This window comes from Lissotriton vulgaris, unplaced genomic scaffold, assembly GCF_964263255.1.
Source record: "Lissotriton vulgaris unplaced genomic scaffold, aLisVul1.2 SCAFFOLD_435, whole genome shotgun sequence".
Classification (NCBI taxonomy): domain Eukaryota; kingdom Metazoa; phylum Chordata; class Amphibia; order Caudata; family Salamandridae; genus Lissotriton; species Lissotriton vulgaris.
The window spans coordinates 1,325,822-1,350,328 of record NW_028255047.1 but is presented as its reverse complement, the minus strand read 5'-3'; the positions used below and the strand labels follow the sequence as shown (position 1 = coordinate 1,350,328).

The 24,507-nt window shown below is 47.4% G+C and overlaps 1 long non-coding RNA gene across 2 annotated transcripts; it reads right to left on the bottom strand.

The window, feature by feature from the left end:
* LOC147659276 (uncharacterized) lies at positions 1 to 23,923 on the bottom strand. 2 transcript variants are annotated; one of them, XR_015307286.1, is made up of 4 exons: positions 23,862 to 23,923; positions 18,997 to 19,168; positions 1,518 to 1,637; positions 1 to 57 (listed from the first exon to the last, which is right to left on the bottom strand). It is a non-coding gene; the product is annotated as an uncharacterized LOC147659276 (long non-coding RNA). The 2 variants fall into 2 exon arrangements; XR_015307287.1 differs by lacking the exon at positions 23,862 to 23,923 and adding an exon at positions 23,189 to 23,265.
* Positions 23,924 to 24,507: the final 584 nt, after the last annotated feature.

Here is a 24,507-nt window from a genome sequence, read left to right as displayed (position 1 = left end):
CAGGCTCCGGGTGCCATTTCTTTCTGTGGCGACAGATAATGCTCCAGAGATGATATACTATAAAGAAGAGACAATAATTTTCATTTAATATCAATAATTGTGTGTCATTGATTACATTGCAACAAAGCATTTATAAGAAATAGGAACCAATACCAACTGCTCTACAACTAGTTTTTACTTATTTGTACTCTGGTTAGGAGTTGCAGCATAAGAGCCCAGAATAAGAGCCTCTCAGAATGATGAACCAGGTCTTCAAAAAAGTGACATGTTTGTATGCTCTGACTGAATTCACTGAGATCACTAATAATACAGTATTATTATAGTAAAGTAAAATATGTATTTCTTCACCCCCCCTTCTATACAATAACTAACATGAACATGTGGTATTTCAGCTCCATGACACCAATCATACATGTTATTTTATATGTTATGTTATATATTAAAAAGCAGTATAATAAATTCATAATTTATCTAGCAGAAAACTAACTCATTGACTGTAATAAAATACCTTTAAAAATTAAATCCTTAGATGTGATTATTTCTCTGATACCATAGGCTTGTTAGGTTGTCATGTGGAGAAATACCAGCCCAGAGAATGAGAGCTGAGCATATGGCTTTAGTTTCCCAGTCATAAGAAAGTGGAAATCCTTAAGTTTCATAGTTCCAGTGTTTTCAATACAGAGTCTGGAATTCCATATGCTTAGTCCTTCCATATGGGATTTGGCCACTACCCAGAATTATGTACTAGCATGCCCACATTCATGAATGAGGGTCATCCCCACTCAGGTTCCTGTCTCACCGTACGCAAGAACATACCCAGTGTACAGTGAATGTGAGAAACTTTGTTACTGGTTGACTGGGGTGCGAGCACTGGTGAAGCAGCAACCACAATCCTTGTCAGGGTGAGGCACAAGCAACCCACTAATGAACCTGAGCTCAACTTCCTGGCAGATTTGCACAGATCAGACAGGCTTAACTTAGAGGTAAAAGTATGTGTGCATTTCAAACAATAGAACAGTGAAAACACCACACAAAACATTCCGCACCTGGTTAGGAAAATAGAGCAAAATGTAATAAATAAAACAAGACCAAAACTTCAAACATCCAATCAGTAAACTGGAGTCATGAATTTTTAAAGAATAAAGTGTAAAATAGCACCTAAAAGGACAAAGCACCAAATACAGTTATCTGGTCGTGCTGGACCGGGTCAAAGTCCGGCCAGGTCTAACAGTGAATGTCATTCTGGTCCTAAGAAATCAGGTCCTAAGGAATCAGCTTTGAAACAAACAACACAATCCTTTTCTAAGTAAATTTTGTCTGGTACGCAAGGTGCCTATATTTATCCCTAGGTGAGTTGACCAGTTACCAGTGTTATCAATCCTCAGTTTGGGGTAGACACTATCCATGTGACTCCCTCCCTCACCCATGACGCAAGGTATTTCCCCACAGACAATGCTGTAAATAAAGTTATAAAACTGCCCAAAGTTAAGTGCCTTTCTTAAAAAAATCATACTTACAAAGATAGATGTCCAGAATGACACTCCGGTAAAAGTGAAGATTGAATATGTTGTTTGGGGAAGTGCGCAGAGAAAGGCTCCCAGAAAAATCTGCAGAATACCAATCACCATCTGAATTGCCTACAGCGAAGATCCATGAATTGTATAAGTTATAAGCACGAGAAGGAAAGTAAAAAAGGAAGCAACGATTCAATTCAGCATCTATAGCATTTCTACCAACTCAATGACCTAATTAGCCCAGCCACTACATACTCTAAACTCCAAAACTATTTGCAATTAATAACTATCTTGACTGTCAATGCTGGTGATATCACATACTTTATTGCTTTATCACACAAAGTACCTTGCTTTTAATATATCTCTTCTTCACAAACACTCTTTCATCTTCTCTTACTGGCAAACATTTGTAAATTATTAACTTCCCTGTATCACTTGATTGGTGCTGCTTTTAAATATTTTCACTGTTTAATGGCTAATGATTTCCTATTTCTTTTCTATCTATTCTGTTTATTATTTTACTTTTACCTGTGTTGGACTTGGCCCTTTTGGCAGGTTCACCCCTAAACTTTTTGCCTTTTCTGTGACCTGATATTGGTCGTTTTTGGCCTCTGCGCACTTTAGCACTGTGGCCCAGTGTAAAGGGCGTGCGCGCTCTGAGTGTGTGTGGTGAGATTGGCCTGCCCTCCCATATAGGAATACATGGGGGATATGTGTGTCCATGGTAATTCCGATATGAGAGGAGTGCAGGGGCGAGTTTAGCATGTATGAACTCATGAGGATAAATACTGTGCAATGGTGTGCGCAGATTTGTGGTGACTGGTGGAGAAATGCCACATTTAGAAGTTGGCATTTCTGTGTACTGTGTGTCTGCCTGCCAGATGTGAATTGCATGTATGGCTTGTGATTGACAGGAGCTGAGAGGTGTGGGTGGCTCCAGGTGCCAGGGGGAGTCAGCCCAGTTGTGAATAGAGAGATCTGCATGCAAATGGGAGGGAGGAGTTGCACTTGGGACCTGAATGGGACTGTGCCTTCCCTCCACAATGCCGGCTCCGCCCCCTGTGGTGCGTCTGATCCCTGAGCCTACACCTGACAAAGGAGAATGGAGCTGGGCAAAACAAAGTGCTCCAAAGCCCCTCTAAACCAGTCCTAACTGGTATTCCCAAGCCCTGTGCTGTGACACAAAGGGACTTTCTAATATAAATATAGGGGCTGTGACCCCAGGAAAATGTTCTCTGTTGTGCTATTCCTGACTTGAGGCAGGCCTGCTGCTGCTGCTGGGCTCCAGGAGGAACCGTCACTAGGGTCTGCCTCCCTGCTGGAGGGCTCTGTGAGCTGGCTTGCCTGGGCCCAGCCTTTGCCCCCTTTCTCCTGAAGGGCTTTCCCTGGACTGTTGGACTTTATCTCTGGGCACGCTTTCCCTATATTGGGGAGAGGGCTGGAGACCTTGCCCTAGCGCTTAGAGAGCACTTTTATTTTTCATTTGCAGCTCCGGGCTGCTGCCTGGGGATTACCCCGCATTATGCATCTGGAAATAACGGGTACCCACCCCGCTTGTGTGCTTATTTGATGGAGCAGGAGCCTACCCCACATTTCTGCCACCGATTTTTGCTTTATTACCGAGCGGGTGCCCACCCCGCATTGCTGCTTCTTTTGCGGGTGCCCACCCCGCTCTGGTGTGCATATACAAGCGGGAACCCACCACGCATTGCCACCTCCTGGAGGAGCTGCCCAGATCTGAAGAAAGCGAGTGCCCACCCCACTCTTTGCCTTTATTTTGAGGCTGGTGCCCACCCTGCACTGTGGCGCCGAAGAGGAGTCACCCCCGCAGCCCAGCCCGAGAAGAGGCCGCCGCCGGCCCGACCAGGAAGCCAGGCAGCCTTGCCTGACTCTGGGCGGGGCCACGAGAGAAAGTGACCCTGGCTGCCAATCGCAGCGCGACTGGAACAGAAGAGGCAGCGCCTGTGGCAGAGTGAGGCGAGGCAGGTCTCCCGTGAGCTGGAGGGAGCCTGCATGCTGCCCAGGAGAAGAGCGCGGAGACGGCGGCCCGTGTTTCGCCAGACCAGAGGAGTCTGCCAAGGGTACCGGTGCGTGGAGCTCCTACCAGGCCTGGTGATGCCCGTGCTTGGAGGGAGTCCTGAGGAGACCGGAGGGCAGCCGGAAGAGCCTCATGTGTTGTGGAGTAGGCTGGAGCCCAGAGGAGACAGAGCCTGCACAGCCCCAGAAAAGCCCGGTAAGTGACGCTCAAGTGTACGGTGGTTGGGGAGGGGTGTTGGGGCACATTGCCGGTGCCCAACCCCTGTGACCCTGCCTAGGGAGCAATGGGGGCCCGCGCTTATTTTCCAGCTAACAGTGGGCAGCTGCCACATTTTGCCTACTTTTACTCAGAGTTCCAAAGGGCGCTCCAAAACTGCCAGGGTTTGCGGATTCTTACAGGGGCACCGCAGTTGTCTGGGCACAGTTTTCACAGCTGCCCAGCACTTAGTGGGCAGCTGCCACGTTTAGGCCAGCACTTTGCGTACTTTTGCTTTGGCTGCCTTGGCAGCTTAGGCCCTGATATTGTTGAACATAGGGCGTTGAAGCCCCTGAAAGAGGCCAGTTGGCCTGGGGCCAGTTCCAGGTGTGGTGCCCCAGCTTGGGGCTCCCTGTGTCTATACTGGTGATACCGATGCCTAATGTGATTTATTGTTTATGTTTATGAGGTTGGCGCATCACGTGTTTTACGCCTAATGTGATGATTATTGCATAGTGTGATTTACGTTGCACGTTCTAGGTTTTAGTTCAGTATTCCACCAGTGCTACAATTACTGATTGTGTTCTACGTTTATGATAAATATTACTTGTACTATTCCTACTAAGTGATGATTCTGACAGTGGTCCATGTGGCCCTGTCAAGTGCAAATAATCCAAAGTAAATACTGCCTAGTGCCAGTTGGCCCAGTGCACATTGTGCGATTACTATTCGGATGTGTTTCTTATAATACAAAGGATATTTTTATATATAATCTTGTGTGGAGTTCCTGTTGTGGTGCGCTTAGTGTGCTGCTGCTGTGTGTGTGTGTTGCGCAAACGCTTTACACATTGCCTCCGGGATCAGCCTGACTGCTCGTGCCAAGCTACCAAGGGAGTGAGCAGGGGTTATTCTTGGCGTTTAACTCCCTTGCCCTGACTAGAGTGGTGGTCTCTGTCTGGCTATGGCGCAAGCCTTAGCCACGCAGAGATCCCATTTCTAACAATCTGCTTTCATCAATGTCGCATTCATCTTAAAATACATTAAAAATCATGAGAGTTTTGGTGCTTGCTTCCCCAAAATCCAAACGTCTTGGGATCTACTTGGCATTTTCCCCCCCATTTAATATTGGCAGATTTGGCCTACTGATATTTATTGAGGAATGTGGTTTAAATGACAAAATATATTATATATGCAAAGTAACACTCCCAGGCATATACTACAACAAATATATGAAATAGAGCAGGGTGACTATTCCATAACGGAACAGTATGGAATACATGCCCTTTATCTATTAGTAGGGTATCTCTGTGTCTCTCCATAAGGCTGTAACTCGCTAAATAAATATGCATTCACACCTGAATACTCTCTATTATTGAGCCAAAGCGAAAGCTCTATTATAATACACTAAACGAATAAATGTTTATCCACACCTCTTATTTTGAAGTTATTTAAACTATACTAAGCATAAATAATCAATGAAATAAAGAACTGTTCGACTACCCTCGAAAAATAAGCGACATATAAATAAGGCTTTCCCCTTAAGAACCCAGGTGTGATGCAAACCAATAATATTAGTCCTTATAAAAGACCGTCTGAACCACGAATCGGGGTTAATCTTTTTGCAACTGGACCTGCCGGCAGTGTGTCCGTGATCAATTTCACCCTCGTGAACGCCTTCCGGTAAAAAACCGCGTATGCTATGCAGTTTAAAATCTAATTAAATCGAGACTTTGTTAAACAACCCTGGGGACATTAATGGTTTAAAACCCTCTTCCCCCCCCCCCTTTTTGTATTAGGAGTAGCGTGCGCACGGCGATAAAAAAGAATATATATCACAAAGCCACCGCCGCATACTCAGATACTTGGCCACGACGAGAGGGGATACGGCATTGTTAAAATACAGCGTTCTCCTAGATTTAGGTAAGCGGTGATCACGTATGAGCCACATTTAAAAATTAATTTTAATCGCATGTTTAATTTAGTTGTTTACATCCGCCCCCTTCGAAACGGCAAATTTTCATGGGAGCAGGGTATTTTAAAATAGCAATGGTAAAATAGCTATGGTACTATACAATGATTGCTGACGCTTAATACAGACTTCTTATTGCCTAAAAATAAACTTGCACAAACGCGTAAATTTAATAAAAGGGTGCTCCCTCTTCCTGCCTGTCTTTATTAGGAGCAATGTGCGAACGGCGGTAGAATATCATAGTAATTACGACGATGATGCCGTACATATTTTAATCCAACCATACTGAAGGACTGGCACCACTAATAAACAGCGTTCCACGATATCTAGGTAAGCAGTAATTAAATATGAGCCACATTTAGTGTGTAAAAAACAGGTAACTTAAGTTAGAACATCTGTTTATTTTTCCTGCATTTTATATTACCAGGACTCTTCCCTACATATCAGTGTATACTCGTGGTGCCACACCGATAAAAAGACCCCAGTTGACGAACTGATTCTAATTGTTTAGGGGTAAGATAATAACAAGTCTCTCTCTTCTCTAAAATAAGTAGGAATATAGTTGCCCAAAACTTAAACACTTGTTTTCCACCAATAGGGAAGTGTCATCCCTCTGGACCTAAATAAATTCATGTTATAAACGCTCCACTGGAAACTATATACAGAGATACCAACAATCATGCAAGGTGAGCGTTTTTGTGTAATTTCTTTAGTGGAAGCACAAGGCTTAAAATAGGAATTTAGACCACTTACCCGCGTGTCACCGTGTGTTTCTTTTTTAGAAAGTTGTAAATAAAATACCAAGTCTGGAATTCGACGATACATCCCGGATACAGTCGTACTACAACTTCCATACATGAGAATAGTATTATCTCTGTACAGGAGTATAATTTTAGGTAAGAGAATAGGATGTATGAAAATAGGTATCTTTAAGTTAATCAAAGTAAGGGTTAGTCTAAAAATCTTCATTTTGTTTTTTCGTGAAAGATTGAAGCATTAAATAAGCCTTTCTAAACTGTTGATAGAAATACGAAACGAGCTCCCTGGAACAAGGGTATTGAACGATTTCCTTTCTTCTTTTCTTCTCTATATTTTTTCTATCCCTTTGTCCTTCTTGTACTCAATAGATTAGGAGGTTTTATTTTAGAACAAATGTTACAGGCAAACAAGTGCAATTGAAAGGAGGAAGTGTATTATGTAAGAGGAAATGTATCATGTAAGATGAAAAATAACTATCAATTAAATCATTGAATCGGATAATATGAGAGTAGTCCTTGCTGATATCAAAATATTTAAATATGTCACGAAGTGATATGTGTTAATTTTGCATCTTGATAAAGATTGTTTTCTGCAATTTGTCCCCCTGTTTGCACACACAAAATACAATATGGTTTGTTCTTGATAACTTCGTAGATGCATAGGTTACTGATAGTTGTGTATAAAAAGCGGTATATCAAAAATGTGAAAACAATTTCTTGCCAATAGAATGTTGTAACAAACATAAAACTAGTTCAGTAAAATTATTTTTTATATATTAGGCTAAAACAGTAAAACATTGTTATGATCTTTCTTACAGAAATTTGATGGTTAAAGTCCTGATGAAGGCATATTCTTTATGTCGAAACGCGTCGACCGGATGCCATCTAACCTCTCTTTTTTAAAATATTTCCTATGAATACATATGTATCACTAAATTGCTATTTTATCAATTTCGATCATTGCACTGACTTTTATTATTCCTTTTTTCAATCAAATTAAAAATGTATATTTTCTAAACCGGACTAGTTTGTTTGTTTAATCTATTGTGTATTTGTTGTAGTATATGCCTGGGAGTGTTACTTTGCATATATTGTTTACCCTGTCCCAGGATATTGATCCGTATCAGGGGGTCCTTGTTGCTAACAGAGTTAAATGACAAAACTCATAATTTCATTATGTGCAGTAACATGAGTGACGCATACCTCAGAACATAATACACCAGTCGTAAATAGGATCTTAATCAGTTGTCTATAGAGATGGTTAGACTGGCTGAGAAATGTGACTATCAGATTAACTTTTTAGTGCCAGAAATTTCAGTAGGCTTGAACTGCTATTAAGTGTTGGATTGTCTACTAAGAGCAGGATGGGTGACTGTTAGACCTGTCTGGCTTTTTGCGTAGTCCCTCCAAATTATTATTTATTTTGTCCCCTTTTTGCCCCTCATACCCTTAATAATTTTTGTCCACTGACTTTTTCTAGGTGTTGGCCAAGGGGATAGGTGTTCTTTTTTTTCCCCCTCATAGTTTTTCACCTCAGGCCCAGAGGCCTGTTCTGACAGGAAAAGTTGGAACTACAAAATGGTGGCTACCAACTGCCCTAACTGTCAAACCTAGAACTTGCCCATAGACTAGTATAGGGCGTTCCAGAACCTTCTGGTCCCCTCTGGACCACTGAGGGTCAGCCTATATAAGGCGGAATGCGGGGCAGCCATTTTGTCTACCTGAGAGAGTCAGCTGGAGGACAGGCTGTAGCTTAAGGTGGGGGTAGGATATTCAGAGGTTTGGACCTATTGATTCACCACCCTTCCTCCCTTGGGTTACTTGACTTGTCCCTGCTGTGTTGGATTGCGGGAGACCCTGGGCGCCTGACCAACCCTTAGTTTGAAGAGTAAGGGGTGTAAGGAGGAGAAGGAGACTGCAGCGCTGCGGAGTGCAGTCCTCTGCCCAGTGGAGAAAGACTCTGTAAAGACTTTGCTGTGTGTGGCTAAGAAGAAGAAGGGTTCCCCCCCTAGCCTTTCCAAAGAAACCTCCACCTTCTCTCTCACGATTACTTCCCCCCCCCCCCCCTCCTCTGGTAAAATTCCACCAGTTGGTTCAAACTGTTTGAGGACCTTAGCGGGGGAAATTCTGCTCCAGGACGTCGTTGGAGATAGTGCCACCAAGCAGCCCGTCTCCCAACTCCCTCTCCTTACCCTCACCCAAGTTGGGAGCCAGCGTGTATTGAAGGAGACTTTCGCGCCCCTGCCAGGTGCCCCCTCTGCCTTCGCCTCTGTTGTTCCTGGATTGGCAGCGAAGGCGCTAAAGGAAGCCGCCGTGTGAAGTGGATTAATTCCGCTTTTGCGCGGAAGAGTGGGAGAGTAGCGTTCCACCCTGGCGCCAGCGCATTGAGCGCGGAACCGAGGGGAGTGTCCAGAGCCCTGAGGAGAGGCGGCGTCTGCGGGAGAACTCCGCGCAGGACCGGAAGAGGAGTGCGTCCTTCAATCGATACTGCGGTGAGCTGAGGGAAAGCGTCTCAGAAGACGGTGAGGCGAGCGCCTCCAGGAAGTTAGGCGGGAGGAGGGACTGATCGGCGACGGGGCGGAGAACTCCCTATCGCCGGTTACACTGACTGTGTGGCAGGAAGTTAGGCGGGAGGAGCGACTGATCGGCGACGGGGGCGGAGAACCCCCTATTGCCGGTTACACAGATTGTGTGGCAGAGACCTCTGAGGAAGCGGAAGCCCTCCCACCAGGTTGAAGCCGGTTGTCTAACACAGTAAGGAGGAGGAGGGAAAGCACATAAGTAGATCGACATTCCGGTTGGGCCCTGGTGAGAGTGGTGTTTCACTTCCCAGGCTTGGAGTGGGGAAGACTTGTGTCCAAAGGTAAAACTGTCCTTACCTAGACAGACTGGTGAGGAATTAGGAGCCTGTCATCAGTCGATGTCTGGGGGAGGTTGTGGGCATATCACCTGTTTTACTTTGGGGAACAGCTGTGGTTGATATTTCACTTTTGAATATTACTGCAAGTGGAACTGGAGTTGCCATATAGCAAGTGGCCATATAGGAAGGTGGGGAGTTGGAGTTGAACGTCTGAAAACGTTCGCCTGTACCTACATAGGGGCCAACTCTAGAAAGTTATCCTTTGTGCTTAGCTTTACTAAGGAAGTTAAGTCCAACTAAATACAGTCTTTGCTAATTAAGAACTAGGAAATGTGATGTGGTGCGAGTAAGCCAAAAAGTGAAGTAACTTGACAACTGTAAGGAAATTCATAATTCTACTGTAAGATGTAATGCAATGAAATGTCTTAAATCAGCTAAATAGTTGACAACAAGAGCAGAGATATTATTTTTATAAACCAGCTCATATTTTTCTAACAATTTGGTGTAGTGTCCTTTTTAAGTGTTATTGCGTGGATTTACTGCTGGGTGGTTTGCAACCTTCACACTTGTGCCTCTGAAATGCATGTCTTACCCTAGGCCAGGCTACCCTAGGTGACCTGACATCCCAGGTTCTAACAGATTGGTGCCTAGCGGTGGGATTCTGACTTGTAAATGTAAATGTAAATGTGTTTCGATTTATATAGCGCACTTTAACCCAGGGGCCTCAAGGCGCTTGCTTAGGGAACCCGTCCTGGTATTCCCCTGTGAGATACCCCGGCCAGGTATCCACAAGGTGAAAGCCAGGCATCCCGCCGCGGGGGCCGTAGTGGAGATTAAGCAAGCTATTGCCCAGAGTCGCAGAGTGTGACCCCGTGAGTCGAGTAGGCACCAGAGCGAGAATTGTCGACTCCGTGGAATTTTTGAGCCCGAGACCCGCCGAGGCGGGGAATCGAACCCTGGTTCACAGCCGATCTCAGCTTCTGGGTCTGCCCCTCTAACCACTGAGCCACGCTTCTCCACTTGGTTGCAGCTACTCAATAGTAATTCAACGCAATACACTGACCTACACCAGGAGTTTTCTCCTTGCGGCCCTCCTAATTTGAATTTTGTTTTTTACAAATTTGTTTCTGGTGGTGGGTGGAGGTTAACCTCAGGTCACTTCTTGGTTTTCTCCTGTGTGTTGATTTTATTCCATAGTGAAAAATGGAATTAAATTTGGAAGAGCTAGAATCCTATACCGTGACCCAACTCAAGGAATGGTGTCAGCAACAGGGGGTATTCTTTAAAAAAGGTGCCAGGAAAGGCGAGTTGCTGACAAGCATAAGGGCATGGGTGGAGGCTCATTCCGGGGAGGAACCGGGCCCAGAAGGGAGTGACAGGGACACTGTCCTTGAGACTGCAATGTTGTACCAAGCTGGAGGGGGGAATCTACTGACAGGTCCCAGGACACCTTCGAGGGTGGGCAGCAGCGTCTCAGAGAGGGGTTTAACTGACGCCGAGCTAGAGGATAGGAGGGAGGAGAAGAGAATGAGGTTGGAATTAGCTAGAATGGATATGGAAAGGGAGGACAAGAGGTTAGCCCATGAGCGAACCATTAAAGAGATGGACCTACAAGCTTTAACCCTAAGGACTTCCAATTCAGATAATGGTGGCAGCGAAACTAAGGTGAATACCAGGGAATCCAGACCCTATCTACCCAAAGATGTCGTTGCCAGTTACACCACAGGCGATGACATTGCCAAATGGTTGGCCGCCTACGAAGTTTCTTTAAGGGCTCACGGGATCCTAGAAACTCACTGGGGGGGTGGGCTGTATAAATACATGCCACCTGCTGGCAGAGACACCTTGTTGGCTCTGGAGCAGGAGGAGCAAACTCACTACCCTACAATGAAGGTGGCACTGGTAAAGAAGTTTGGACTTACCCCTGAAAGATACAGACAGAAATTCAGGGGAAGTCACAAACTGAGTACCCAGAATTGGGTGGACTTCTTGGATTACGCCAAGAAAGCTTTGGAGGGTTGGGTCCAGGGCAGCGAGGTGAAGGATTATGAGGGGCTGTACAATCTCTTTTTGAAAGAACACCTCCTCGAGAAATGTTTTCCCGAGCTGCGCCAACACCTGGTGGACAGCAAGCTGACCAATCCCCGGAAGCTTGCAGAGGAGGCGGATACCTGGGCAAGTACCCGGGTGTCCTCAAAGGGGACTGGAGGGGATTCTCAAAAAGCTGGACAGGGCGCCCCCCAGAAGAAGGAGGGGGAGATAAAAAGAAGGAGTTCTCCAAAGGTCCCCAAAATAATTTCCAAGGAAAGGGAGCAGGTTTCACCCCTAAGGCAAACCCGCCCAGAAACCCTAATCCTGGCCAAAGCCAGCAGCCAAGGGTTCTCCACTGTTTTGAATGTGGTGGTGTTGGACATTATAGGGGAGATGTCAGATGCCCAAAGAGACCACCCCCTCCCACCGGAGGAAAGTCACCGGGAGTAGCTAGTGTAGCGCTCGGGGAGGAGTTGCCCTTAGATAAGGGGGGTGAATGGGCGGGTGTCACCTTAGTGTCCCTGGGAGAGCGGGAGATGGTTCCAAAGATCCAGGTGCCCCCAAATACTACAAAGTATGGGCAATGGGTCACCATCAATAGCCAGAGAGGGGAGGCTCTGAGAGATACAGGAGCCAGTATGACTATGGTGAGAAGTCAACTGGTGTCTCCAGAGCAGGTGGTTCCTAATGTACTCCACCCCGCCGCGATGGCTGACGGCAGAATGGGCCACTATCCAGTGGCTGAGGTTCCCTTTGAGTGGGAGGGGGTTGCAGGTTCACTTCGAGTTGCCGTAAGCCCTGCCGTGCCAGTCAATTGTCTGTTGGGGAATAACATGGAACACAACACTTGGAGAGAGGTGGAATACCGGACGCATTCTGCGATGCTGGGTACACCTGACTGGGCCTGTGCAAGCACACGGTCTGTGGCTGCCCGGAGAGGGAGTTCGCCTGGGTTGGAGCCTGGAACAATGGCCCAACCCGCTGCTAAAAAGGGACAGACCCGGAGACAGGGAGAGCCTGCTCCGGCTTCCACACCCCATGTGACAGATCGGCCACCTGCAGTGGTGGACCAGGAGTCCGTGGAGGGGGAAGTAGACTCTCTGGAGAATGTACCCATCCCTGCTGAGTGGCATGTGGAGGGAGGTCCTACCAGAGCAGAATTCTGTAAGGGGCAGAGGGAGTGCCCCACCCTTGAGGGACTGAGGCGACAGGCTGAAGCCCAAGCAGCAGGTGATGTTACGGGACACTACCATATTTACTGGGAGGATGGACTCCTCTACAGTGAACCCAAGGTACCCTTACCTGGTTCTTCAAGGGCCTTGGTAGTCCCGCAACAATACCGAGCCTTTCTTTTGGAATTGGCTCATGCTATACCTCTGGCAGGACACTTAGGCCAGGACAAGACCTTTGCAAGGCATGTCCTCCACTTTTACTGGCCTCAGATGAAAGTGGCGTCCAACACTTACTGTCGGACATGTGTAACCTGCCAGGCCAGTGGGAAAACAGGGGTGAAGCTAAAGGCTCCCCTGGAACCACTTCCCGTCATTAGCACACCCTTTGAGAGGGTGGGCATCGACATTGTAGGGCCTTTAGATCCACCAACAACAGCTGGTCACAGGTTTATCCTGGTTCTGGTGGATCATGCCACACGGTACCCAGAGGCAATTCCTCTGAGGACAGTCACTGCACCTGTAGTGGCGAGAGCCCAAATGGGGATTTTTACCCGAGTGGGATTTCCCAAGGAAGTTGTGTCCGACAGGGGGACCAACTTCATGTCAGCTTACATGCGGGCAATGTGGAAGGAGTGTGAAGTGACCTACCGGTTTACCACTCCTTATCACCCCCAGTCGAATGGACTGGTTGAGAGGTTTAATAAGACCTTGAAGGGCATGATCAGAAGTCTGCCCGAAAGCCTGCGGAGGAAATGGGACGTCCTCCTACCCTGTTTGCTCTTTTCCTACAGGGAAGTGCCACAGAAGGGAGTGGGCTTCAGCCCCTTTGAACTTCTGTATGGGCACCCTGTACGCGGTCCTCTCAGCCTGGTGAAGGATGGTTGGGAGAAGTCTCCCAGGAAACACCCCCAGGATGTGGTGAGCTATATGCTGGCCTTTAGGAGCCAAATGGCGAAGTTGTGGAAGCAAGCTTCTGACAACTTGGAGGCCAGCCAGGCAGTCATGAAGGAGTGGTATGACCACAATGCTCACCAGGTGGAATTGGAGCCTGGCCAGAAAGTGTGGGTGATGGAGCCTGGAGAGCTTAGTGCCCTCCAGGATCGCTGGACAGGCCCCTTTGAAGTGTTGAAGAAGAAGGGGAAGGCCACATACCTGGTGGACCTTAAGACCCCTTGACAGCCCCTACGGGTGCTGCATGCCAACCGTCTCAAACCCCACCATGAGAGGCCCGAAGTCATGTTGATGATGGTGACTGACGGGGAAGAGGAAGCGGAAAGCGAACCTCTCCCAGATCTATTTTCGTCTCAAGAGAAGGATGGGTCAGTGGAGGGAGTGATTCTCTCTCCCACTCTAACTCCTGAGCAACGGGAGGACTGCCGCCAGATCCTGGAGCAGTACTCTACGTTGTTCTCCCTTGTCCCGGGAAGGACTCACCTGTGTACCCATGACGTGGACACAGGGGACAGCCCACCAGTGAAGTCGAAGACCTACCGGCTGTCCGACAAGGTGAAGGCTAGCATCCATGGAGAGGTTGCCAAGATGCTAGAGCTGGGAGTTATTGAACCTTCCAACAGCCCTTGGTCCAGTCCGGTGGTGCTCGTGCCAAAAGCCGCACCACCAGGCACCACACCCGAACTGAGGTTCTGTGTGGATTACCGAGGACTGAACTCAGTGACAAAGACTGATGCTCATCCGATCCCTAGGGCGGATGAATTAATTGACCGGCTAGGAGCTGCCCAATATCTGAGTACCTTTGACCTCACTTCAGGGTACTGGCAGATCTCCTTGACAGATGGAGCAAGGGAAAGGTCAGCCTTCTCCACGCCTGAGGGACACTTCCAGTTCTGTGTGATGCCCTTTGGGCTCAAGAACGCCCCTGCCACATTTCAGCGGCTGGTGAACCAGGTCCTCTCTGGAATTGAGAGTTTCTCTGCTGCTTACTTGGATGACATTGCTGTCTTCAGTAGCAGTTGGGAGGACCATTTGCAGCATTTGCAAGCAGTTCTCCAGGCCCTGAAACAAGCTGGATTGACAATCAAGGCCAGCAAATGTCAGATTGGGCAGGGGTCGGTTGTGTACCTTGGACACTTGGTGGGTAGGGGGACTGTGCAGCCCCTGCAGGCGAAGATTGAGGCAATCATGGCCTGGGAACCCCCCCAAGACACAGACTAAGGTCCGAGCTTTCCTGGGCCTCACAGGCTACTACCATCGCTTTGTGAAGGGGTATGGCACTATTGTAGCGCCCCTCACAGAGCTCACCTCAAAGAAACAACCTCGACGGGTAGTTTGGACGGGAGCTTGTCAGCAAGCTTTTGAGAAATTGAAGCAGGCAATGTGTGCGGCACCGGTCCTGAAGGCCCCAGACTTCTCCAAGGAGTTCATTGTCCAAACAGATGCATCAGAACATGGCATTGGGGCAGTGTTATCGCAACTAAAGGAAGAGGGCCTGGATCAGCCTGTAGTCTTCTTATCCAGGAGACTGCTTCCCCGGGAACAGAAGTGGAGTGCAATTGAGAGGGAAGCTTTTGCGCTGGTGCGGGCTCTGAAGAAGCTGCGGCCATACCTCTTTGGCTCGCACTTCCTGGTTCAGACTGACCACCGACCCCTTCGTTGGCTGATGCAAATGAAGGGGGAAAATCCCAAGCTGTTGAGGTGGTCCATCTCCCTACAGGGAATGGACTTCCGGGTGGAACATCGGCCTGGAGTGGACCACGCCAATGCAGACGGTCTCTCCAGGTATTTCCGCCTTAGTGATGAGGACTATCAAGGGGTTGGGTAGTTCTCCCCACTTTCAGCTGGGGGGGACGCGTGTTAGACCTGTCTGGCTTTTTGCGTAGTCCCTCCAAATTATTATTTATTTTGTCCCCTTTTTGCCCCTCATACCCTTAATAATTTTTGTCCACTGACTTTTTCTAGGTGTTGGCCAAGGGGATAGGTGTTCTTTTTTTTCCCCCTCATAGTTTTTCACCTCAGGCCCAGAGGCCTGTTCTGACAGGAAAAGTTGGAACCCCAAAATGGTGGCTACCAACTGCCCTAACTGTCAAACCTAGAACTTGCCCATAGACTAGTATAGGGCGTTCCAGAACCTTCTGGTCCCTTCTGGACCACTGAGGGTCAGCCTATATAAGGCGGAATGCGGGGCAGCCATTTTGTCTACCTGAGAGAGTCAGCTGGAGGACAGGCTGTAGCTTAAGGTGGGGGTAGGATAGTCAGAGGTTTGGACCTATTGATTCACCACCCTTCCTCCCTTGGGTTACTTGACTTGTCCCTGCTGTGTTGGATTGCGGGAGACCCTGGGCGCCTGACCAACCCTTAGTTTGAAGAGTAAGGGGTGTAAGGAGGAGAAGGAGACTGCAGCGCTGCGGAGTGCAGTCCTCTGCCCAGTGGAGAAAGACTCTGTAAAGACTTTGCTGTGTGTGGCTAAGAAGAAGAAGGGTTCCCCCCCTAGCCTTTCCAAACAAACCTCCACCTTCCTCTCTCTCACGATTACTCCCCCCCCCCCCCTCCTCTGGTAAAATTCCACCAGTTGGTTCAAACTGTTTGAGGACCTTAGCGGGGAAAATTCTGCTCCAGGACGTCGTTGGAGATAGTGCCACCAAGCAGCCCGTCTCCCAACTCCCTCTCCTTACCCTCACCCAAGTTGGGAGCCAGCGTGTATTGAAGGAGACTTTCGCGCCCCTGCCAGGTGCCCCCTCTACCTTCGCCTCTGTTGTTCCTGGATTGGCAGCGAAGGCGCTAAAGGAAGCCGCCGTGTGAAGTGGATTAATTCCGCTCACCCTGGCGCCAGCGCATTGAGCGCGGAACAGAGGGGAGTGTCCAGAGCCCTGAGGAGAGGCGGCGTCTGCGGGAGAACTCCGCGCAGGACCGGAAGAGGAGTGCGTCCTTCATTCGATACTGCGGTGAGCTGAGGGAAAGCGTCTCAGAAGACGGTGAGGCGAGCGCCTCCAGGAAGTTAGGCGGGAGGAGGGACTGATCGGCGACGGGGGCGGAGAACGCCCTATCGCCGGTTACACTGACTGTGTGGCAGAAAGTTAGGCGGGAGGAGCGACTGATCGGCGACGGGGGCGGAGAACCCTCTATTGCCGGTTACACAGATTGTGTGGCAGAGACCTCTGAGGAAGCGGAAGCCCTCCCACCAGTTGAAGCCGGTTGTCTAACACAGTAAGGAGGAGGAGGGAAAGCACATAAGTAGATCGACATTCCGGTTGGGCCCTGGTGAGAGTGGTGTTTCACTTCCCAGGCTTGGAGTGGGGAAGACTTGTGTCCAAAGGTAAAACTGTCCTTACCTAGACAGACTGGTGAGGAATTAGGAGCCTGTCATCAGTCGATGTCTGGGGGAGGTTGTGGGCATATCACCTGTTTTACTTTGGGGAACAGCTGTGGTTGATATTTCACTTTTGAATATTACTGCAAGTGGAACTGGAGTTGCCATATAGCCCTGTTTACAGGTGGAAGGTGGGGAGTTGGAGTTGAAGGTCTGAAAACGTTCGCCTGTACCTACATAGGGGCCAACTCTAGAAAGTTATCCTTTGTGCTTAGCTTTACTAAGGAAGTTAAGTCCAACTAAATACAGTCTTTGCTAATTAAGAACTAGGAAATGTGATGTGGTGCGAGTAAGCCAAAAAGTGAAGTAACTTGACAACTGTAAGGAAATTCATAATTCTACTGTAAGATGTAATGCAATGAAATGTCTTAACTCAGCTAAATAATTGATAACAAGAGCAGAGATATTATTTTTATAAACCAGCTCATATTTTTCTAACAATTTGGTGTAGTGTCCTTTTTAAGTGTTATTGCGTGGATTTACTGCTGGGTGGTTTGCAACCTTCACACTTGTGCCTCTGAAATGCATGTCTTACCCTAGGCCAGGCTACCCTAGGTGACCCGACATCCCAGGTTCTAACAGTGACTAATTGTAGAAAATAGCCCTTTGCGTTCACTTCCTTAGGACACCACATACTAGCTTAGTACAACTGTTTGGGACCTCTACAATGGTTACCTTTGTATGCGCCAACCCTTGTTGCTCCACTTTTTGAGTGACTTTGGCCTTTTCATTTCTACACATCAACTATATCATTTCCTTTAAGGAAAGTTTCCATGTAAGAATAACAAGACCATCTAGACAATAGATCCATCACTTCACTCATCTGCGGACTTATATTTTCTACTGATGTTTTCTGATGATAGGGCCTTCCTACCCTCATTCTTTCAATGCTCACCTTCTATCAGCATCCATGCTTGTTCCTTTAAGCTAGCAGTTTAACCTCAATGCAATACACTCAGGAGCATATTTATGAGAGAAGTTGCGGAGCATGGCTTTAGCCTCCTTGGCTTAACGCCGCGCTCCAGCACATCTGAAACAGATGGCTGCACAGTATTCATAGGACTAAGCTGCAGCCTTGAGTTTACCCCTGCGGTGGCACTAATTTAGCTGCCTAGCGCCAACGCAGCCACCCTGGCACCGTAGTGCAAGGGTGTCAGCGCTGCAGGGCAATGACTGTTTATGTGCAGGAAGGTGTCCCTTCCTGCACATAAACAATCAATGGCGTTTTGCTTTTTCCATGTGTGCTGCACCACACAACACACATGGAAACAGCAAAAACTAGGAGAAATAAAGCATTCCTCCTCCTTTTGCCTGTTTAAGACCAGGTTTTCTCTGGTCTTAATGTTGGCGCTGCCTCCGATTAAAGCCACCCTTGTAAATAGTGGGCAGCGTCAAAATCAACACCCACCGCAACACCCATTGCCCTCCCTTTCATGCTAAGTGTAGCGTGAAAGGGTGCCTTGTGTACAAGGCAGCGTATAGCCAAGTTAACTGGCTTATCGCTGCCTGGTAAATAAGACGCGTCCCATATCGCCACCACAACGTCTGAAAAAGTGGGATTGTGGTGGCGTTCGGGGCTTGGAAATATGCCCCTCAGTTTCATCTTTTTACTTAACTTACATTCAAACCTCCTTTGCTCCATTGTACAGCAACCTATAGGCTTTACATTCACCACCTTGTTCCACCAACATCCTTCCCTGAGTTATGGCTAAACATTTTTCCAGAAAGGGAGGAGAACATACAGGATTGGGCCAGAAATTCCCAGGTCCAGATGTTTTACACAATCTGAGATACAAAACTTGTAATTCTTCGATGTAGGTGCAAGGATAGGACCAAGAATCTGAGATTCCAGCCATGCAGTATCCCCGTACCTAAATGAGGGGATTTGTAATGAGGGTCTTACCGTGTAAATCACATCAACATTTGTCCCTGGTTTCTATTAATAAAATTCCCTTCTATCCTTCTCTATCCCCTCCCTGATGAGTTACGGATTTGAATGATATTTTGTGTGAAATGCTCGATGTCTGTCTGGGCCTCAATCATACAGAGCAATTTTCATATATGTGTCATTAAATAATATTAGAACTGGACATGGTAGATGAAGACAATAATATTTCAATATCCTCAGTACTTACTCCAAGTGTCTTTGGCTCTCCTTCAATGAACCTCTTTAGAAAGTAAGGCCCCTGAGTAGGACTCACCCCCTGCTGAGCAGGCTGCTGAGCAGGGTTGAAGTTAGCATAGGGGATATATTGGGTCACCACATGCATGCCATTCCCAGGTGGCGCCGCCATCACGAATAAGTAGCTGTCAAAAAAAGGTTAAGATATGGTGAAATGTTAATATACAAAATACACATAAACATGCCATTTTCCCAATCACAAGAGGTTCATATATTTCCTTAACCCTTTTAGGATCATACTACAGACAATTTGGAAAGAAGATGAACCTATATTGCATTTTTTTTTGTGTGTGTTGGCTAGGACCCCAGTAAGTAGGTCCTGCAAGGTTTAAAGTACTATTACACCCCTTCAAAGCACTGTACAGGGCCCCTGGAGTCTCCAGTTATTGAACTATCAAGAAAGAAGCTGTCTTAGAGAAGGACTGGAGAGAACCCATGGATTCTGGTGTCCGAACTGAAGGATGGTAGTCTTCAGACTCATGGATCATGTGATTGTGAGTGGGCCATTAGTTGTCAGGCACTATACGGTCTCTAGTTTGTCGATTCAGATGCTACCAGGGTGCTGAACCATACCACCACCTTCTAACCAGCAGATTGTTTAACCTGTATGCCACACACAGATGTTACCTGGGTTGCCTTCTAGGAACCGTGGGGCTCTGGGGCACAATAAAACCATAACTAACATCTTTAAGTGTTTCTTTGATTCTTTCTTGCATCTATTACTCACTGAAGTTTTGAAACGAATCATTGACTCATACTGGTAAATAAAGAGCACATTAGGATCTCACTCAGAGGCATTGTCATTTCTCATTGTTTAAGAGACCTCAGCGTTCCTACTCACGTCTCCTGTGGCCAACAGCCCAGTGGCGTAACAAAACTTCAGGGGGCCCCCCTGCAAAGCACAAAGAGGGGGCCCCCCATCGTCCTGGCCCACCACCTACCAGTACCACCGTCCATCAATTAGTAAACACTAATCTGCATTTCACATGGGAGTCACGGAGGACCATGAGAATGGGGGCTTTTTTATGGAGTCTCTATGGCCGTACAAATGGGCTATGCCCCCCACCCGACAGAATGTGCATGGCATGTAAAATGTCACCCTCTTACAAACAGATGTTAAAAAAATTAAAATAAATCTTGCTCCTTAAACACATGGAGTGGCTTGTGTGTGAGTGCACGTTAAAATAAGTGCACAAAGGTTTGTTTACACAATCCTCTCGGCAGACGTGATCATAATGAGTGATTATGGGTGTCTGGGCGAGCAGGTTATATGGCGAACATACAGGATCCTCATCAGCTAATTCGGACGTAATCATCGCTTCTCATGTTTAAATTGCTCTATCTGCGCTCCTAATCCTAGCGCGAACGTTACAGAGTAACTGTGTTATCTTGGGATTGTTTCACTTAGGGTGCCCCACACGTGTTGTTTTACAAGGTTATCCAGCTTGCACGCTCCCATGGTGCATCTGTAGGACCGCTGAAGGGTTATGTTTGGTGGGGGGGGGGGACTCTACACAGTGTAGGTGCAGGTGCCCACACGCCGTATGAGGCACCTGATGCAACAGGTGCCAGCCCTCTTTCTCCATTGGTCTGTTCAACCACCATTCACATTTTGTTTCCACCCACCAGCATGAGTGCCCACTTCAATCAATCAATCATTTGTAGAGCGCACTACTCACCCATGAGGGTTTCAAGGCGCTGAGGGGGTGGGGGGAGCTGCTACTGTTTGAACAACCAGGTCTTGAAAAGTCTCCTGTAGGTCATCAGGTCCTTGGTCTGTCGCAGGTGGATGGGGGGGTTGTTCCATGTCTTAGCGGCGAGGTGGGAGAAGTATCGGCCACTGGTGGTTGTTCGGTGGATGCGTGGAATGGTGGCGAGGACGAGGTCAGAGGGAGAAGCTGGCGGTTCGGGGTGTAGACTGAGTCGTTTGTTGAGGTATGTTAGTACGGCGTCATAGAGTGCTTTGTGAGCGTGGGTGAGGAGCTTTAAGGTGATTCTCTGTTGATGGGGAGCCAGTGCAGGTCCATCAGGTGAGCAGTGATGTGGCTGTGGATGTCGATGATGAGGCATGCGGAGGCGTTCTGTATGCATTGAAATCTCTTCATGAGTTTGGCCATGGTTCCCACTTAGAGGGAGTTGCCTGCTGGTGACGAGGGCCTGGGTGACTGTCCTTCTGGTTCCGATGGCGATCCATCTGTAGATCTTGCAAAGCATGCGGAGGGTGTCGAAGAAGGAGGAGGAGAGGCACCGGTTCTCTTGTATTGTGAGTGTTTTTTTTTTCCTGATCAGGTGCACATGGACTTCTGCACCCAGAGTCAGGGCAGATGGGCCAATATGTTACTTTGCAAATGCATTTTGTTTCTATTCTTTGTCTTTTAGAATTTTTAGCCACCATTATGTGCTTCCATGTTGCAGTAATTTAAAGTCAATAGTACATTTTTCTTTGTGCCAACAAAAATCATATTATCCTGTGATAGGTATTAAAATTAGGAGGGTTTCTATATCTGTTTAATTCCACCTGCCTGCTATGAAGCAGCAGGAATGTTCTATTAAAAATATACATCATATTTAGGCAGCATGTCTCTTTATATTTCTGGCATAGAATTCTTATAAAAAAAACATATAAAACTAGCTATGATAACATGTCATGCCAGGGTTATTATCTTTGCCAATGCTTGTTTCAGCATAGCTATGAATGAACTACTGCCACCAATCTCCAACATGCTGTGGCACATGTCACTCTTTAAAATGAGCTCCTACCCCGTCTCTACTGTATAAATGCCAAAACATGCATAAAATGTTCATAAATGGACCACAACTGAATGAATACAAAATTATAGGTGAGTAACGCATTCAGTCCAGATTTTTGTTTTGCATTCTGTGACTTGCAGTCTTGTAATGAAGCAGCATTTTAATGTTTGGATATTTCAGTTCCAGTAGGAGACAAAAAGTATATACTAAAAACTGGGCTACATTTGTTCTCATATACCATAATATTGAGTGAACAGAAATTGTTTAACAAATTCTGAAACGGTACCCACCACGCATTAAAAAATGTGTGGCACACGTTTCCGTTTTAAAAAGGTACCAACCTGGAATGAATGACAGCGCTGGTAAATGATTTTAACATATGTCATGCCGTGATTTACACCCAGGTTATCTTCAATAGCTCGCAGCTAAGTCTAATTGGACAAGATTTACTTCAGAGGTGCTCTTGCACAAAGGCCTAAAAGGGGGAGGTGCGAGGTGTACACACCTCTGTGCAAAGAGCCTCGGGCAGCTCCAGACATACAGAGTCATGGGCTTGGGACTAGATGTGCGCTGAGAGCGAGCAAGTGTTGAATAGAGAGTGCACCTCGGGTACTATCAGCTAAGAGGTGCAGAAGGCAGGGCGAAAGGAAGGGGCTGGACATACTGGGGAAACAGGAGCATAGCTGTAAGTACTGCTTCAGTCAACTACGAACCATCGCACTCCTACACTCGTGGTGCAATTCAACTACTGGGGCCCTTGTGCATAGATGAAATTTGCACTAACTGATCACAGAAATAACACTTTTCCACTCCTCTCTCAGTGTAAATGTTAACTGAAGGGCCAGTACTAGGTTGCATAACCAGTACATCTGTTTGATCCGATTCCGTACATATCGACGCACAGGTTCAGGGGGTTCTTTGAAAACGTCAAATGCAACTGTGGGTGTCTCACAGAGAGAGCGCCACGACTCCCCTCACTACTCGGGGTCACAGCATCCCCATGCACACCTGTTCTCCTCCTTTCACCCTCTCCCGCTCCTAGAATAAAAGACATCAAAAGAAGGTCAGAGGTCAGGGGCCCCTCTGTACAAGAAATCACTGTCGAAGCTTAGCTGGCCGCCCGCCGCCCCTCCAAGGTCCACCCACCTACTCCACTGAGGCTCAGCACTACTACCGGACAAGTACTCGTTCGCCCACCCCCCTCCCCTCCATCTCTCACCGACATCCAGGCTCCAGTCCCGCCCTGCCCGACAGTGCTGCTACGATATTTCTTTAACGGTTCCACGGTACCATGACCTTCCATCTCCCTTCTGCAATCTGCGCCGCCCTCGGCCCTCTCTATACCTCCAATGCCTGCCCTGCCCCGGTCCTGAGTGCAATGCGGGCTTCATTACCACGGCGGCCGCACCCTTCTTCAAGTTCTGGCTTCTAAAGTCACGCGCACTTGTACAATCAATGCGCACGACAAAATTTGCACGGCGCATTAGTCACGAGGCGAGCCCCGCCCCGCCCCGCCCCGCCCCCATGCTAAAACCGCGGCACCGCGGCGCGCAGATGCATAGACAACTGCGCGCCGCCACGCCCACGAGCACAGCGCGGACAACGATTTGAAATTATTTATGTTTATGTTGTGAAGATTGACGAAGTCCTGCCTGCTCAGTGCGGGCGCGCCAACTATTTAATTAATTTGAAGGCACGTGCAGGCCGAGGTGGAGGCACGTCACCGTTGCACAACATGGGAGTTAGCCAGGGTAAAACCCTACCTTACCTGATGCCACCCAGACCAACAAACTTCCACAACCATACACACACACCATAAGTGCACGCACGTGCACTATTCATTCTCTAAGATCTAGCTTCATATACTAACTCATGTACACGCACACACGCATGCAGACGTGTTCCTCACCCGAGGGTTGGTTGGTGTTTACACCACTCTTCGTGCTGGCAAAGCTCGGGCTGTTTTTAAGATGCACACTGCACCTAGAAGGATGGCTGAGGCGGGGGCTAGTTCAAAGGCAGATGTTAGCTAAGCTAGCGGACGCTACATTTAGGCTCTGAGCTTACCTAATGCCGTGTAATATCTGGTATCCCCGTCGTAGTGTTGTGTATCCCCGCTCTTCTGCCTCTCTGGGGTTTTCGAAACTGAGCCCGGGCAGGTTCAGACAGAAGCAGCAGATCACCACTCGGGTTCAGATAGAGGACACACGATGCAACAGGATGCCAAACTTAACTCTGGCGATAAATCGTATGGAACGAGGGTAGAGACACAGAAAGTGCAATAATAACAAAGAATGATACTTGATTTAAAGGACAAGTAAGTTAACATACATTGTGAATCCAAGAAAATTTTTTGCTGGAGCGAATGATTCATAAGAGAATAAACACGAGGGGATTGAATAAAAGAGAATAGAAAAGAAGGCAGGGGTAAAATAAGAGGAAAACCAAAATCAAAACGTCAAATCAATAAAGGGTGAAGGTAAAAAAAGGCAATGAAGAAAAGCAAAGTATCAAAACGGGAAATAAAGGGGCATATTTGCAAAGGCAATATCGTCGCTTTAGCGGGACTTTTTCCAGCTAAAGCGGCGATATTTTTATCCCCCTATCAGCAAGCTATTGCTAACAGCAGTTAACGACCGCTTTTAGTCGATAGCAACTGGTTTGGGGCTCGCTTTGCATATCAGCAATATTTATCACTAATGACATGCAGAGT